Source organism: Corvus hawaiiensis, chromosome 2 (genome assembly GCF_020740725.1).
Source record: "Corvus hawaiiensis isolate bCorHaw1 chromosome 2, bCorHaw1.pri.cur, whole genome shotgun sequence".
Classification (NCBI taxonomy): Eukaryota; Metazoa; Chordata; class Aves; order Passeriformes; family Corvidae; genus Corvus; species Corvus hawaiiensis.
Genome location: NC_063214.1, coordinates 86,220,359 through 86,234,444, shown reverse-complemented (window position 1 = coordinate 86,234,444; position 14,086 = coordinate 86,220,359).

Genomic DNA, 14,086 nt, shown 5'->3' with positions numbered 1-14,086 from the left:
TGAAACGGGATAACTCAGCTCCTGCTAGTGCTTTAGCAGATGTTTAATTATAAAGGGGAAAATCTGAACCTTGTAAGGAAGGATTGATAGAACTACATCCCAGATACCATACAGCTTAGTTAAGAGCCAGCACATTGAAAAATTGGAACAAGAATGGTATTTCAACAGTCAACAAAAGCATCCAAATCCCATTGCCATAGTTACTACTGCAACCCAGAACAGATGATATTTGTCCACTGCATTGCCTAGAGGAATCCTTCGGCTACTTTTAGGAGCAGTGAAAAAGGTGAATGTCAGATGCCAACAAGAGTCACTGCAGCTCTAGATACAGCATTGGTATGAGATGGCAGATTTGAGTTCTCATCTTTCGTATTTGCCTAGGGAAATTATGTCCAACGTGAATATCTCAGGTACAGGGGAGACTGAAGGTGGATCTGACAATTTTTCTTTTCTAATAAATGCATAATTCATTTTCCCTTCCCTCTTTTAGCTCAAGTAGAGAGGATTAAAAAGCTAAAATTATGGATTCATCCCAGATAAGTGCAGGCACTTAACTGAGGATCCTATGTTAAGATCCTAATCATTCTAGGCTTGTGTTAAAGTTAATGGAAAGAAAGTTGCCTCCTGAGAGCAATTAAGACCTTAGTTGACTGGAATAACCAGATGTAAAAGCCCTTCACTCTTCATAATACATCTCTAAAGCTTTTGGGATAATTCTGGACCAAATATTTAATTTAGGGTTTAACAGGTCTGTCATGTTGAACGGAACACTTTTCGAAGGAATAAAAAGACCCGAGAAGAAATATTTCAAACCAAACATTTTTGGGTTAAAAAATGAACATTTCTCCTTAAAAAATTACTTAAGTATTACTATAAATAGTCACCTTACTATCTATAATCACTCTTGTATTTATATTAGTCTCAAAAATATATTTATAATGGGCTGAGTTCCTCCTAATTTATTTACAGTACAGATAGATTTGATCCCAAGTGTTGAAATAGTTGGGTACCTTTTATTTCAAATTGAGAAATGAGCCAATGGAAGTAATGCAAGTTAAAATGTGATACTGCATCAAAACAAAGCCCTTTATCTTTCATTGAAATGCCTAATTTCTTCTCAGTTTTTCAGAAGGATTTTCAGCAAGAATTAAAAAAAAAAAAATAACTGCCAGTATTTTTCCATGTTTCTGTTAGCATCTGGTATTTTCAGATTCCTTCTTTTCATGTCATTAATTCATATGCACCTGAGCAAGAAACATGACTTTATTTTTCTCCAAAGTGTAGACATGATCTATCACATTAAGTTGTAGGGCCACTATTTATAAGAACTAATGGTATTATTAATTAATTAACTCAACAAGGCTGTTCTAAATTGAAAAACTAAACCAAATAAAAAATTATTTTGGCTCTATGTTATTATTAATTTAAATGCCAAATATTAAGTATAAACTCTCCTAGTAAAGATTTATAAGACCTGTGTAATTTCCATTTTTGGAAAAGTACTTCCATAAAACATCTAGTATTTTATTTTCCATAAACATGGCTTTGTCACACTGATTTTTACTTCTAATACTAATATAATGAAAAATATGTACTATAAATACTGGAAGAAATCTCACACAATGCTTACAGATTCTGTTGTATCAAAACTTGGTGACCACTTAAACTACATTGTTTTTTTGCATTATGAACTTTGTGAGGCATTTCAGCAGTGTGGCAGTGCCTCAAAGACAAAGATACACTGCTTAAAGAAGAAATATGTATGTGCTATCACAACAAACTGAAACGAACTGTTAAAATCAAATTAAAATGATTAAGAGAAATTGTCTATCAGCAGTAACCACTGTTTCATGAATTTGTTTTGTGACCTCCAGTTGTTACTCCCCCATCACTCCCATTTACAATATACACTCTTCTCCCACCAATCCAATCACAGTGCTTAGTTTTTCCAAGAACTTACAGCCATGGCATATCCAGGCTGTTCTTCCAAAGACTACTCCCTGCAACATCAGGAGTCCATTACCATGCTTTCTGCCCTTCCTGATTTTCCATGATGTTCCTTACATCTGCGCATCATCACACTCTCAGCTTTTTCCATGTCTTTCACAAGTGCTATTTTGCCTGGAAGTCAGAATAGAGGTATCAAATGTGGCAATAATTCTGGAGCTATAATTTTGACATGCTTATGCTTATTGGCCTTCTAGGTGCTACCACTCAGTTGATATTTGACTAAATGAATTCCTCACTGGAATGCTGGTGAGTGCTCTCCTTCATCAATTTATCTTCTTTAAACTACTTATTTTAGTAAAATTGCTGGGCTGGTGATACCCTTGAAAATTCCTTCTTTGAATTTGATTGCAAGTGAATATTGCAGTTGTGAGTTACCTTCAGGAAAAGAGGAGTTCCAGAGAAACAGAGGTAGACATGCATTAGCATCAGATTATCTGGATATTCAGATAATGTTAGATAATGTGCTTTATAGCATATAGAACTTGTGAATTATGTTATGCATGACTGAAACATAGTTCTTCAAAGATGGACTTAATAAAATTGGGTTTTAACAAGACATCTCTGTTACCAGAAGGAAATGTGAGAATCCATAGTGACAAATTCTTTTAGTTCTTACAAGAGGCCACAGAAGATTCTAATTTACATAGACAGAAAAACATCCCACTTACCAAAAGATGTATTCATATTTGAAAACCTAATTCCAACGGAGCTCTATAAGAGCACTCAGAACTCACTGTAGACTAAAAGATCAATTTCGCTAGCATCACTTACATTTTATACTGGGGTAAAATATTACAGTCTCTTAAAACTTCAATAGTATTCATCAGGTTTAATATGCAGCTCAAGATTGAAGTCAATGTCATATTTTGAAAAATTATTTAAAAAGTATTTTGTGTATTGGCTAACAGAAAAAGTCTGTTGTGTTTCAGTTTTGATGGAAAGTTACTGTGCAGAAAAATGATTGTTGCTTTAGCATCTTATCAAAAAAACACCCAAAACCAAGTTCTGTCTACAAGAGATAAGCTGAAGCACTATTAAAAAAAAAAAAAAAAATTAGATGACAGACTGCCCATCAAACATTAATCTGCAAAGTCTAAGCATCATAGGAGTGACAAACCTCACTTCACAACTTTCTATAGGAAGTTGCAGACAGGTGTAGATTTGGTTATCTAGAACAACTGCTATAATCTAAAGTTTTCCAGCATCACTTTCCATCACTATATTTTTCCAGAGAATATATGTGAATATCTTGAGCCAACTAGAACCTAGGGGAAGGTTCTGGCAAGCTTTCTGCTAACCTCTGTCCGTGGTGGAAATGGATCATGTTCTTCCACTGTTTGTTTTCTATCCTTTTATTTCTAAGTCTTGTGGGCATTTGAAGCACTCGTGATTCTCTTTATGAAAAACGTTTTTGAAAAACCATGTATGCTTAAAAAATAACTTTGTTTCTTACTTTTGTAATAAGTTTCTCTTCCCAATGAGTTACAATTCTTTTTAATAGGTTTTATATGTTCAAAAGGTCCCTACAAATTTTATGTATCATTATTTTGATTTACGGTTTCATGTAACTTGTCATGTTTTATGTGCTCTTTTAATTTTCTTAATTTGTTCACCTCTTCCACTTGAAGATTTTAATATGTGCGTCAAGATCACTTGTTCAGCTGTTTAAGTTGATTTTCAGCCACAGTGACTTTTTCCTTCTTCCAGAATTCCTTTGATCAGCAGCACGGAGCAGCTAGAGCATTCTTCCTGTGAGGACGGACATAGGATTTTTAGGATTTTGGGGATTTGGGTGGTTTGTTAGGTTTTTTCATTTTGGTTTGGTGTGGTTTTTTTGTTTGTTTGTTTGTTTGCTTTTTAAGTGTTGATTCTTTGGCAGGCTTTTTGTTTGTTTGCTGGGAAAGTACTGATTTAGAGTGCATTGTGATCAGAGATACAGAGTTTTGGGGGATTAGCTATGTCTTGAACCAAAATATTAAGACCAAGAACTGAAGATCAAGAATTATACTTAACAAAATATCTGTGGACTGTCTAATTACTTTATCCAAGAGACAGTCCTGTACTGTGTATAAAATTAATTGCACCATGGAGATACATTTATCAGTTTATATATTGGTAATTGGACCTTTTCATTCATAATATGTATTTTCACAGCTTCTCTAATCTTGTTTAAGTATGACTTATTTATGAGAGGAATTTCATCACATAGTACCTGTCATATTAGAGATTTGATTGAAGCCTCTAAGATCTTTTCCAATCAAATGCTCTCATAATTTTATGAAACCAAAACTTTTTGGCTTAAGATAGATAATTTGCATATCAGGGTATATATTATATATGAATCACATTTGAGAGCTACCTGAAACATGTAATTATGATAAATATATATATATATGTATGTATGTATGCATATATGTGATCTTGATACTATTAAATGAAATTATATAACCTAACTTCTGAAGATATTTAGGTGATTGGTGAGAAAAAATCACTGGAGATAGAACAAATAACTTTGTATTTAAAAAATTAATTAGAAATAAAATTTTGTGCATAAATACTGTTTATTGGTGGAAAAACCACTATGCATCAATTAAAACAGTTAAGTTCTTCCCACTGGTTTTGTATGAACACCTATCAAATGTGAAAGTATAGGAAAAAAGGCCTTCCTTTCCTAGATTGTTTATGAGAATGGCAGATGTGAAGCTTACTGTAGAATTTTCTTATGAAGATGCAAATGCTTTAATATTACAGCTTGCTTTACAAATAATATTTTTCAATATTTATTAATTTGAAATAGGATTTTTAATAGAAAAAGTGCTTCAGTAAAAAGCCTAAGTTAAAAATACTTCAAGTTATTTACAGTGGAAACCATAAATGCTGGAGAATTTGTCCTTCTTACCATATAGAAGCTTCTGCCATGAGGAAAGAATTATTTTTCCTAATTATATATCAGTATGACACTGTTAGCTTCACTTTGGCAAGAAGAAAATGGAATTTCATAGTACTTCTGCATTTGTGCATTACTCCTTCCTGTCCCCTAAAAAGTACTCCTCTGACTGCGAGTAGATATAAGAGTTTCAGAAATACTGAGCTTGGCAATTTGCCTGGCACTGAAGGATGTTTTAAAGTCAGCCACTGAAAAAAGAATATGAACTTCAAACAATATCTGGTTTACATATTTGGGATCAGGAAAATGCTGTCATTTGTTATTGCTGTGTGATGAACTGTGATTCTGACTTCACAATTTGTCTGTGAAGGTATTTCCAAACCTCAGGACATAGCTGTTGTTTGTCTCACTTTGAATTAATTCACTCACTTTTGTCAGAGTCTGATTCCCAGAGCAAATACAACTCACTCTTAGCAAACACTTTTAATTAAAAAGCCCATACCTTAGAAAGAATATCCATTCTATATCAATGTCTGGTATAACAGAGTCAGGCTCAAGATACTTATTTGCATCTTAAACACCTCTGCAAAAGATTTTTCGTCCGATACTATGGGACCTAAAATGACTCTGGACACATGTTATGTTGTTAATGTTAAGAGATGACGAGGTCTTTCCTAGGACTGATACTGATGTCCTGAATACAGGTCTGGCTCCCCAAAGATCCAGATATTTCAGTATGTTTGAGCAGATAAGATTAACTCCCTACAAGATCTCCTTGATTAATGGCGTTGCCACTGTTTGGAAACCCCCCCCACTCTTCACAGTATTCAATACATTTTAATGTTTAAAGCTATTTTCTCAGCCAATTGATAGTTTCTCAGGGAGAGAAGCTTATCTTTTGTATAGGGTTTTAAAAGCTCATGCCTACACCAGCACTTTTATTAGCTATTTAATTATAAATAACTGACTAACAAAACTTTTTCATAATCTGCTTGTCCTATCAGTAAGTCAAAGACCTTTATTAATTGCTAATTGCATTAAAATATATTCAGATTTTGTGGATCAGAATTCCTCCATACTTTCAACACTTGCTAATGACTTCTGTTTATCTTGACATTTGCTCAGTAGTGAAAAAGAACTACTATCAACATAAAACAGCCAAGGGCAGGTTGATTCTTGTAGGAGGTTAAGGTGGTACAGATACAAATATTAATGTGGTACAGATGTGATTTACATCTAGGTTTCTTATAATATTGCCCCTCATAGAACAGTATGCTGTGTATTATCTGTGTTGGCCAGAATTGCTTGGTGATGATGGAAGATTGATGTCAACATCTTTTTGGATGTCATCCTTTTTTAACTATTTAGCTTTTCATGACAGTCATTTGAAACGTATCTCACAATGCCTACTCTAACAAGGAGGAAAGAATCCTGCAGAAGGCTCTTGCAAGCCACACACCAAGAGGGGAATAATATTTGGTTCTCTCCCAGCCACAGCCTTAAACCTAGCAAAAGATAAGATTTGTTTTCAATTTCTGGACCTCCAGCCATTTCCCAGATTAAAAAAAATACTCAGGGAAGAAATGTTTTTGCAGCCTATGTCTTTCACTGGGAACCAGTTAGGAGACTCATGAAAAATGGATCTCTTCAGGCTCTAACTCTGTTGTGGTTTGACCCCAGCTGGCAACAGCTTCACAGAGCCTCTCACTCTCTCCTCCCAAATGTGATAGGGAGCAAATAAGGAGAGTAAAAGTGAGAAAACTCGTGGGTTGAGATCAAGACAATTTAAAAGAGAAAGCTAAAGCTGTGCATGCAAGTAAAGAAAAACAAGGAGTTAGTTTGTCATTTTCCATGCCCAGGCAGATGTTCAGCCATCCCCAGGAAAGCTGGGCTCCATCCAGTCTAACAGTGACTTGAAAAGACAAATGGCATCATTCTGAGCATCCCATTCTTCCTCTTTCTTTCCCCAGCTTTATATGCTGAGCATGATGCCATATAGTATGGGATATCCCTCTGGTCATTTGGGATCAGATATCCTGGCTGTGTCCCCTCCCAGCTCCTGCTGAACCCCCAGCTTATTTGCTGAGTTAAAGCCTGAGCCCTGGTTTGACATCCTACCTTGAAATGTTGCCTGTGAATGGATACTCTTTTTAAGCCCCTGGTCCCGGATTGACCAAAAGGCATTTTATGAGATTACAGTGTATTTACCTTAAGTATAGTTTCTGAGGAAAATGGGAAACAGTGCCTATATGCTTTAGAAGGGGTAAGTAAATCAGATTCTTAGTATACTTTCAAGCTTACATGCTCACAACTTGTGAAACCTGTTCTTCTCATATTTAGTGTTGTTAAAGCAATTTACCTGGGAGAAGTGCAGTGTAAAAAATGAGTCATTCCTGGAGCAGGCTCCACTGTTCAAATGTGTAATTTTCTATATGTATTCTGAATAAAAAAGAGAAAAAAACCCCAAATCCCTGACCTGATGTATTTAATGTTAAATAAAATAAGGTGTAAAAGATACAAATTGTTGTACTGGTCACTTTTCCTGTTATTTCAACTTGAAATCAAAGATATGTATTAGCAAAGAATCAAGATATAAAGGAATTATTTTTGATTATGATTGACATTGTAATTGGGAACTTAAGAACTTCAGCATTCTAACTGGAATTATTTTGAAAATTAAATTTGAGATGTGCTGCATCGGACAGTAAATGGAAAATAGTCTTTATATTTTTTCATTATATTTGTTTCATTTTTGATAAAAGTTCATTTTCTGTAATATCAGAGGATCAGTCTAGATCACTCTAGAATTCAAGAATTTTAAAATTAATGAATTCTCAGGTTTAAAGATCTGACACATGTTCCACTCCACATCTAACTCACAAAGCACCTCCCTTTACTGTTGGAATGTTCTCCTGGAAAGCATCTAACTGCATACACTTTGTAAAGTATTGAAAACCTTCAGGGATCTCACTAACCACTCACTCCTCTGTATTGGTGGGATAATCCCTTCTTTTATGGACCTAATTACCAAAACAACGTAAACCCAAGAAATAATAGTAATAAACCAAACAATAAAAATAGGTATAAAATATCATTATTCTTTAGAACTAAAGAAATGTGCCTGGGAGAATAATCTGCTGATGAAACCACAATGGTCCATATCATTTAGACACTGCAAGGACCATTCAGTATGAAATAATTAAAGAGGCCTCACATTGAAGATTCTGTTCTTAGCAACTCAGGCAGAGTCTAGAAAAAGATGTACTCTATCTGTTACAAACATAATTGAGTGAAAATCCAATGACATCTTTTGATCCTGAAAAAAAATCCAGAAGCTGGTAGAAAAAAATCTGTAGCAAACACTTTCACAGGGTATTTTTTCTTCAATTTGCATCTGAGTGACCTCAATAAAGTTAATGCTTAAGTAATTTTGATCTCTATTTAGCAAAATTCGGAAGATTATGAAATTACTTTGGCAACTATTTAAGTATGAGCTTTAATGTCAAGATCACCATTATACAGAATTCAATAGACCTCCTTACTAGCTGTTCTTTGTTGAGCTCATGATCAGTCAGATTCTTTATTTTTAAAAAGACATTTCTGAGACCAAAGTCTTAAAAAGTAGAGGAGTAGCTCTATAAAGCTCTTTTTGACATTTAGTAAAGCTTATATGAAAACTTGTAACAAAACTTAAATAAAAAGGGCCACAAAAAAGATAAAAAAGTTTTCAGTTTTGTTGGAAAGATATGCAGGTACTCACTGCAAAACAGACTAATTTTTATTCAAATCTTTTGACATTTTATGCAGAAGTGGACTAAATTTAGAACAAGTTTGAGCAAGTGGATTGGAAGCAAGCACATTTTATATATTCCCCATCTTTCTGTGTAGTTTTCACCTCTTGAAATTTAGAAATACATGTAAAGCTGTCAAAAATTAGAATTTTTTTTCTGATACAATCTTAATCAACTTTTGTAGAATACTTTTGTAAAAGTGTTTTTTATAAATGAAAGTAATTTCTACAAAATTATCAAATTTGGATTGAAAAGTGCTGTCTTTCTTAATGAGCTTACAGTCTCCACCTGAAAAAATAATGGTGAAGAGCAAACATACAGATAATTACTTCATCTTGGCTGTTGGCTTGCAACTTGCTCAGCCTAAACTCAAGTAGTATGCCTGCATCCTTGTCTTTGCTGATATAGTCTCATTTATCATCGTGCAAACTATCACATTGTCAGATTCACTTATTTCAAGACTTTCTGCACATAAATCCCAATTGTACCATTCTAATCTTGGCAGTCTCCCCAAATCCTTATCCAAAGGCAGGCTCTCTTCCCTCTCTAACTACCTCACCATTTTCTTCACCATTTCCCTCTTAGATTTGAATTCCCAGACTCCCCCTCCCTCATTCCCAGGCACCATCTCTGCTTCCACCCTGATTCCTTATCCTTATCTCAGTTTCTTCTCCCATTCCAGTCTGGCTTTCTTCCCACTGTACTCAGGTCAGACATCTTTCCCTTCCTAATACCCTGGGAAAGAGCAAAGAATTGAAGGCTGAGTTAACAAAATGCAAGAAAGGTTTTAATTTTCTTCTCTCAATTCCAGTTCTCAATCTCCTTCCCACTCACAACACAAGGAACTGTAATTGCAAGATAGGAAATGTCTAAGTGCATAATCTATAAATAAAAATTTGAATATTAATTAAAATGACATAGAATGCAGTTTGAATTCTGCTTTTTTCAACTTAAATATCTTTCAGCTAAATCCACAGAGCAGTGGATGAAACGCCCCAAACCAATAATCTACGAATAAGATAAACCAATGATCTACCAATTCATATGTTCACATTGTAAAGTGCTTTTTTTTTTTTATTTTATATTAAAATTTTAATTTCATTTAGAAGGAGCATTACATGCTTACAATTGTATGTCAGAAATAAACAGGAAGCAGTGTAGGTACGTCTGACATTAACATAAGGCTAGGATACTTTTGCAGTTGACTTTGAAAGTAAAGAAATTCTTTATGTGCTTGTTCATTTCATGGACAATATTTTTATTCTCCTTTGCAACAAAATGACTTTGTATAATAAAGAGTGCTTTCAGATACACTTTTTTATATACACATGAATAAAACACTGGCATTTTAAGCTTTTGTTCATGAATGAAAATATACATTGATTCATTTTAGAAGATATATTTGCATGCAATATCTGTTCAGTAGGGAGATTTTAATAAAATATAATTTATTTCATTATGCCTTAGCAATTTCTACTCTTTCCTGTGTGTGCCACCATGGAAATTTCATTATTCACATTAGCATTTAGACCTTTGTTTTATTCAGTGACTGCATCTGCTAAGAATTTGATGTATTTCTATTAAGCAGCACACAAGTAAAAGAAAATAACTGCTGAGAAGAGAAAAAAAAAGAAGAGAAAAGAAAACCAACAAAAAAGCAAAACACATTAGCTTTACAAAAATGAGGGAGAACACATCAAAGAATCCAATTTGGGAATGAAAGCTTGATTAAGGTAAGAATGTCAGTGATTCCTAACCCTCATATCCCCATATCCTGTCTGACACAATCACAATTTTCTCTTCAACCATAAATTTAAGTTGATGAGGAGAAAAAGAAATCTTATTAGAACACCCTTGTTTAACTCCGCAGAGTTACTGATATATAAAGTGATTTTAACAGCCAGAGAGCATTTGTTTCAGCAAGAGTGTCTGGATCATGTAGTGAGGTAAAGAACATGTGTGGGTGTGTGGGGTGAGTAAAGACGTTAAGGGAGTCCAACACTCTCTTCTCCCACAGCTTCCAAGCATGCTTCTAGCCTACTGATAGCATTAGAATGCAGAACAAGGAGTGGGAACTATGCAGCATTCCAGTATATTGGCAGCTCCCGTCAGTTGACACATGGGGGAGCAATTCAAAGGAGTGGCTGAACTTCTAAAACTTTGAGGGTTTTTTTTTTTAATAGCAGGCTCCCAGGACTCCTACCTTTCTCATTTTTTTACTGTAGTAACTTCACTCTTCTTCCATTTCCTGCTATGTGTCCTCCACAGTGTATTTCTATTCTGCATAGTTTTGTCAGACAAGTCCCTTGGAGGCATTCTGCCAAACTTGTGGAAGGGAAGACTCAGCAGCTCTAAGTTGCTACTGCCCCTCTCAACCAGCACAAACCCAGGCCAAGCAAACTCTCTATGAATGCCCTGAAGTGCAGCAAGCCAAAAAAACGGCTTAATTTGCCATATGTTGTGCAGGCCAGAAGCAAAGGGCTTATTAGTCTTTGCACATCACAGTACCAATCAACATATATTACTCATTATCTTTCCATCTTTGAATTGCTTTGTATTTTGGGTTTTTTTGGTTAGATGATGGGGTTTTTTTGGTTTTGGTTTTGGTTTTAGGTTTTTTTCAGGGGTTTGTTTATTTTCCTTTTTTTTTTTTTTGAAAGGAACTACGAGAGTTATTTCTTCTCAGTTCAATGACAGTGTTTTCTGCCATTTCAGGAAACACTGAATCCATGATACATGGGTTATTGATGGGTCAATATCTTGTGTGAGTTTAGCAAACAAGACAATATTGAAATACTGAATTACTATATAAACAGGGCCAATATTGCAACAATTTCAGTTCCCTTCCTGTTTAAAATTCTCATATTTGAGTGAAGAGCAATTTCTTGCTTCCTATTCTGCTCTCTGCTGACCACTGATGATTTTGAGGTGCAAGGTAAGTACATGACAGAAAAATGAAAAGACAAAGCATATGAAAGCAATCAATCTGTTATGCATCCATATGCCTCAGAGATTTTTAATTGCCACTGGTGGATTTAAAGGAATTTCAAAAATTATTTGCAGAGATGAATACTCTCCTAAGAATTGAATGGTTCTGTAAGAGCACTAGCAACTATGTATAAGGACCAAATCTCTCTCATCGTGAAAAAATGTCTGTTTAGAGAAGAATGTCCTGTTTAACTTAAAGATGCATAAACACAAAAGTAAGCAAGCAAACAAGAATACTAAGATATTTTATCCATCTAGAATTATAGCCCAGGTGAAAAAAAAAAGAAAAAAAATTAGAGGGACTTACTGCTTTTTCAAGTTGTGTCTGGTCAATGTACACATTTATGTTCTTTTTAAAACTTTGTCGCCAAATAAATATTTTCACTTCTGGGTTAGTGATTCTTTCTGTTTATTTGCTGGAGGATTTGCTGAGTGTTCAGAGGGTATGTAGTACCTAGAATTCAACATCCCCAGAAAAGGGACTTTAGTATAATAGGTAATCAAACCAAATTATTTCTGGTGTTGGTTTGGGGTTTTTAAAATAAATGAATAAATAAAACCCAATACAAACCCAGTAAAAATAATATATTATTATTGAATTAAATTTAATACTAGGGCTTTTTTAAAGATGACTTGTAGTTTGGGCTTGGAGATATGGAGTACTCAGAGAAAGATAATATCCTGCATAATTCTTTTTTCTGATCTGTATTAGTTGTTTGAGCCTCAGTATTGGCGGTGTCAATTCCTGTGTTAGCAGTTTATCATCGCAGGTTCTGTAGTTGTTATTGTCTTTAAATTGCCTTTTGTTCCACAGTAAAATAAAAGAATAATAAGAAAAAAGGTAATGTAGAATGATGTGCAGTGTCTAATAGTTTCAGTTGCTACACTGATTTTCTTATTTGTTTTATTTTGGCTGCAATCACTGGAATATGTTGGCTACAATGCTTGCAGATGGAAATGAAGCACAGATGTGCCAATATAGGCTCCAGGTTTGTGAGTATACACATTTTTATTGCAAGTAGAGCAAATAGCTTTCCCTGGATTATCCAAGCTGAGGTTGAAAAAGTGCCATATTTAAAAGATTTCCTTTTGGGAACAGTTGGAACTCCATGTACAACTGCACTTTGAATGGAAGATTATTTTTTGATGCAGTTTCGGAGCAAATCTGTTTCTTTTAGTATTGTAGCCATTACTGTGGTTTTCTTGAGACGATGTTCATTGCCTACAGGAGTTCCCTTGGACACAGCAGCAGTAGACAGAGCAGAAGCATATTTATCTAATTCAAGACCAACAGTATCAATTTGAACTCTTGCTGAGCATAACTCTGCTGCATTGGCACACCAGCTGATTTTACACATCTTGAAAGATTTTGGGAATCGTGATCATTGACGGTTTTACATTTTACAAGATTAGAATTTTGAATTGATTCTCTCATTCAAATTCATGACCAAAATTAAGTGCTTTAAACAGTTTTACTTCTGTTTTTGAAAGATTTGTGGCCTGTTTCATACATTTTTTTCCCAGTGACTCCATAAAACTTAATTGTAAGGGTGATTTGGTCTCAGACCTCCAGCCTTCTGTCTTTTCTTGGTCTTTCCAACCAATTTCCATAAGATTACATAACAGAACCAACTTGAGAAATAAGTAGTTTCTAGGAAAAAAAATATAGACAAAAATAATTAACATCTGATTGAGTATGCAAGAAATTAAATGGCAAAATATGACAAATTACAAGCTATTTCATATAAATACTTTTGTTTTGGTTTTCTAGTTTCACAACCTAGTACTTGAAACACTATATGTTCCTAACTGATATTTAATGTTTTCTCTTTACTACATTAATATTTAAAGAAGCCTAAAGAGTTCTTGCTTTTAAAATATTCATGACTGCTGCTCTTTTATGTGAAACAAATTTCAAAGGAAGAATCCCTAATTCACTTATTAACTAATTCACATGTCTTCTCACTTGCCTAAGCAATTTTTACTGGTTTTATCCATTAATCTGAGGAGAAGTGCAAATCTGATAATTGCACTGAAGTAACAAATACTGGGTAGATTTACATTTGGGAGTATGGCAAACTGTTTTTTTCCAGGTTTCTATTGACTCTGGAACTACATGACTTGGAAAAACAGGCACATTTTAACGGAAAAAAAATTATTGCAAAGAGTTAATATTTATCTGAAACATATTTTCTAAGATTACTTCTACTCTCCAGAAACTTGATTTGATGTCTTTTAATACCAAATACTAGAACACTATTCTAGAGGGTTTAGCAGTGAAGGACTCTCAAGAAATGTAAAGGTAAAAACCTCAATGTGCAACCATACAGCTCTTTTTCACTGGAGAGACTGTGTCCCATGGAATAATTGGGTAGCAGAGTTCACATGTTCATTCATCTCTGCTAGTGTG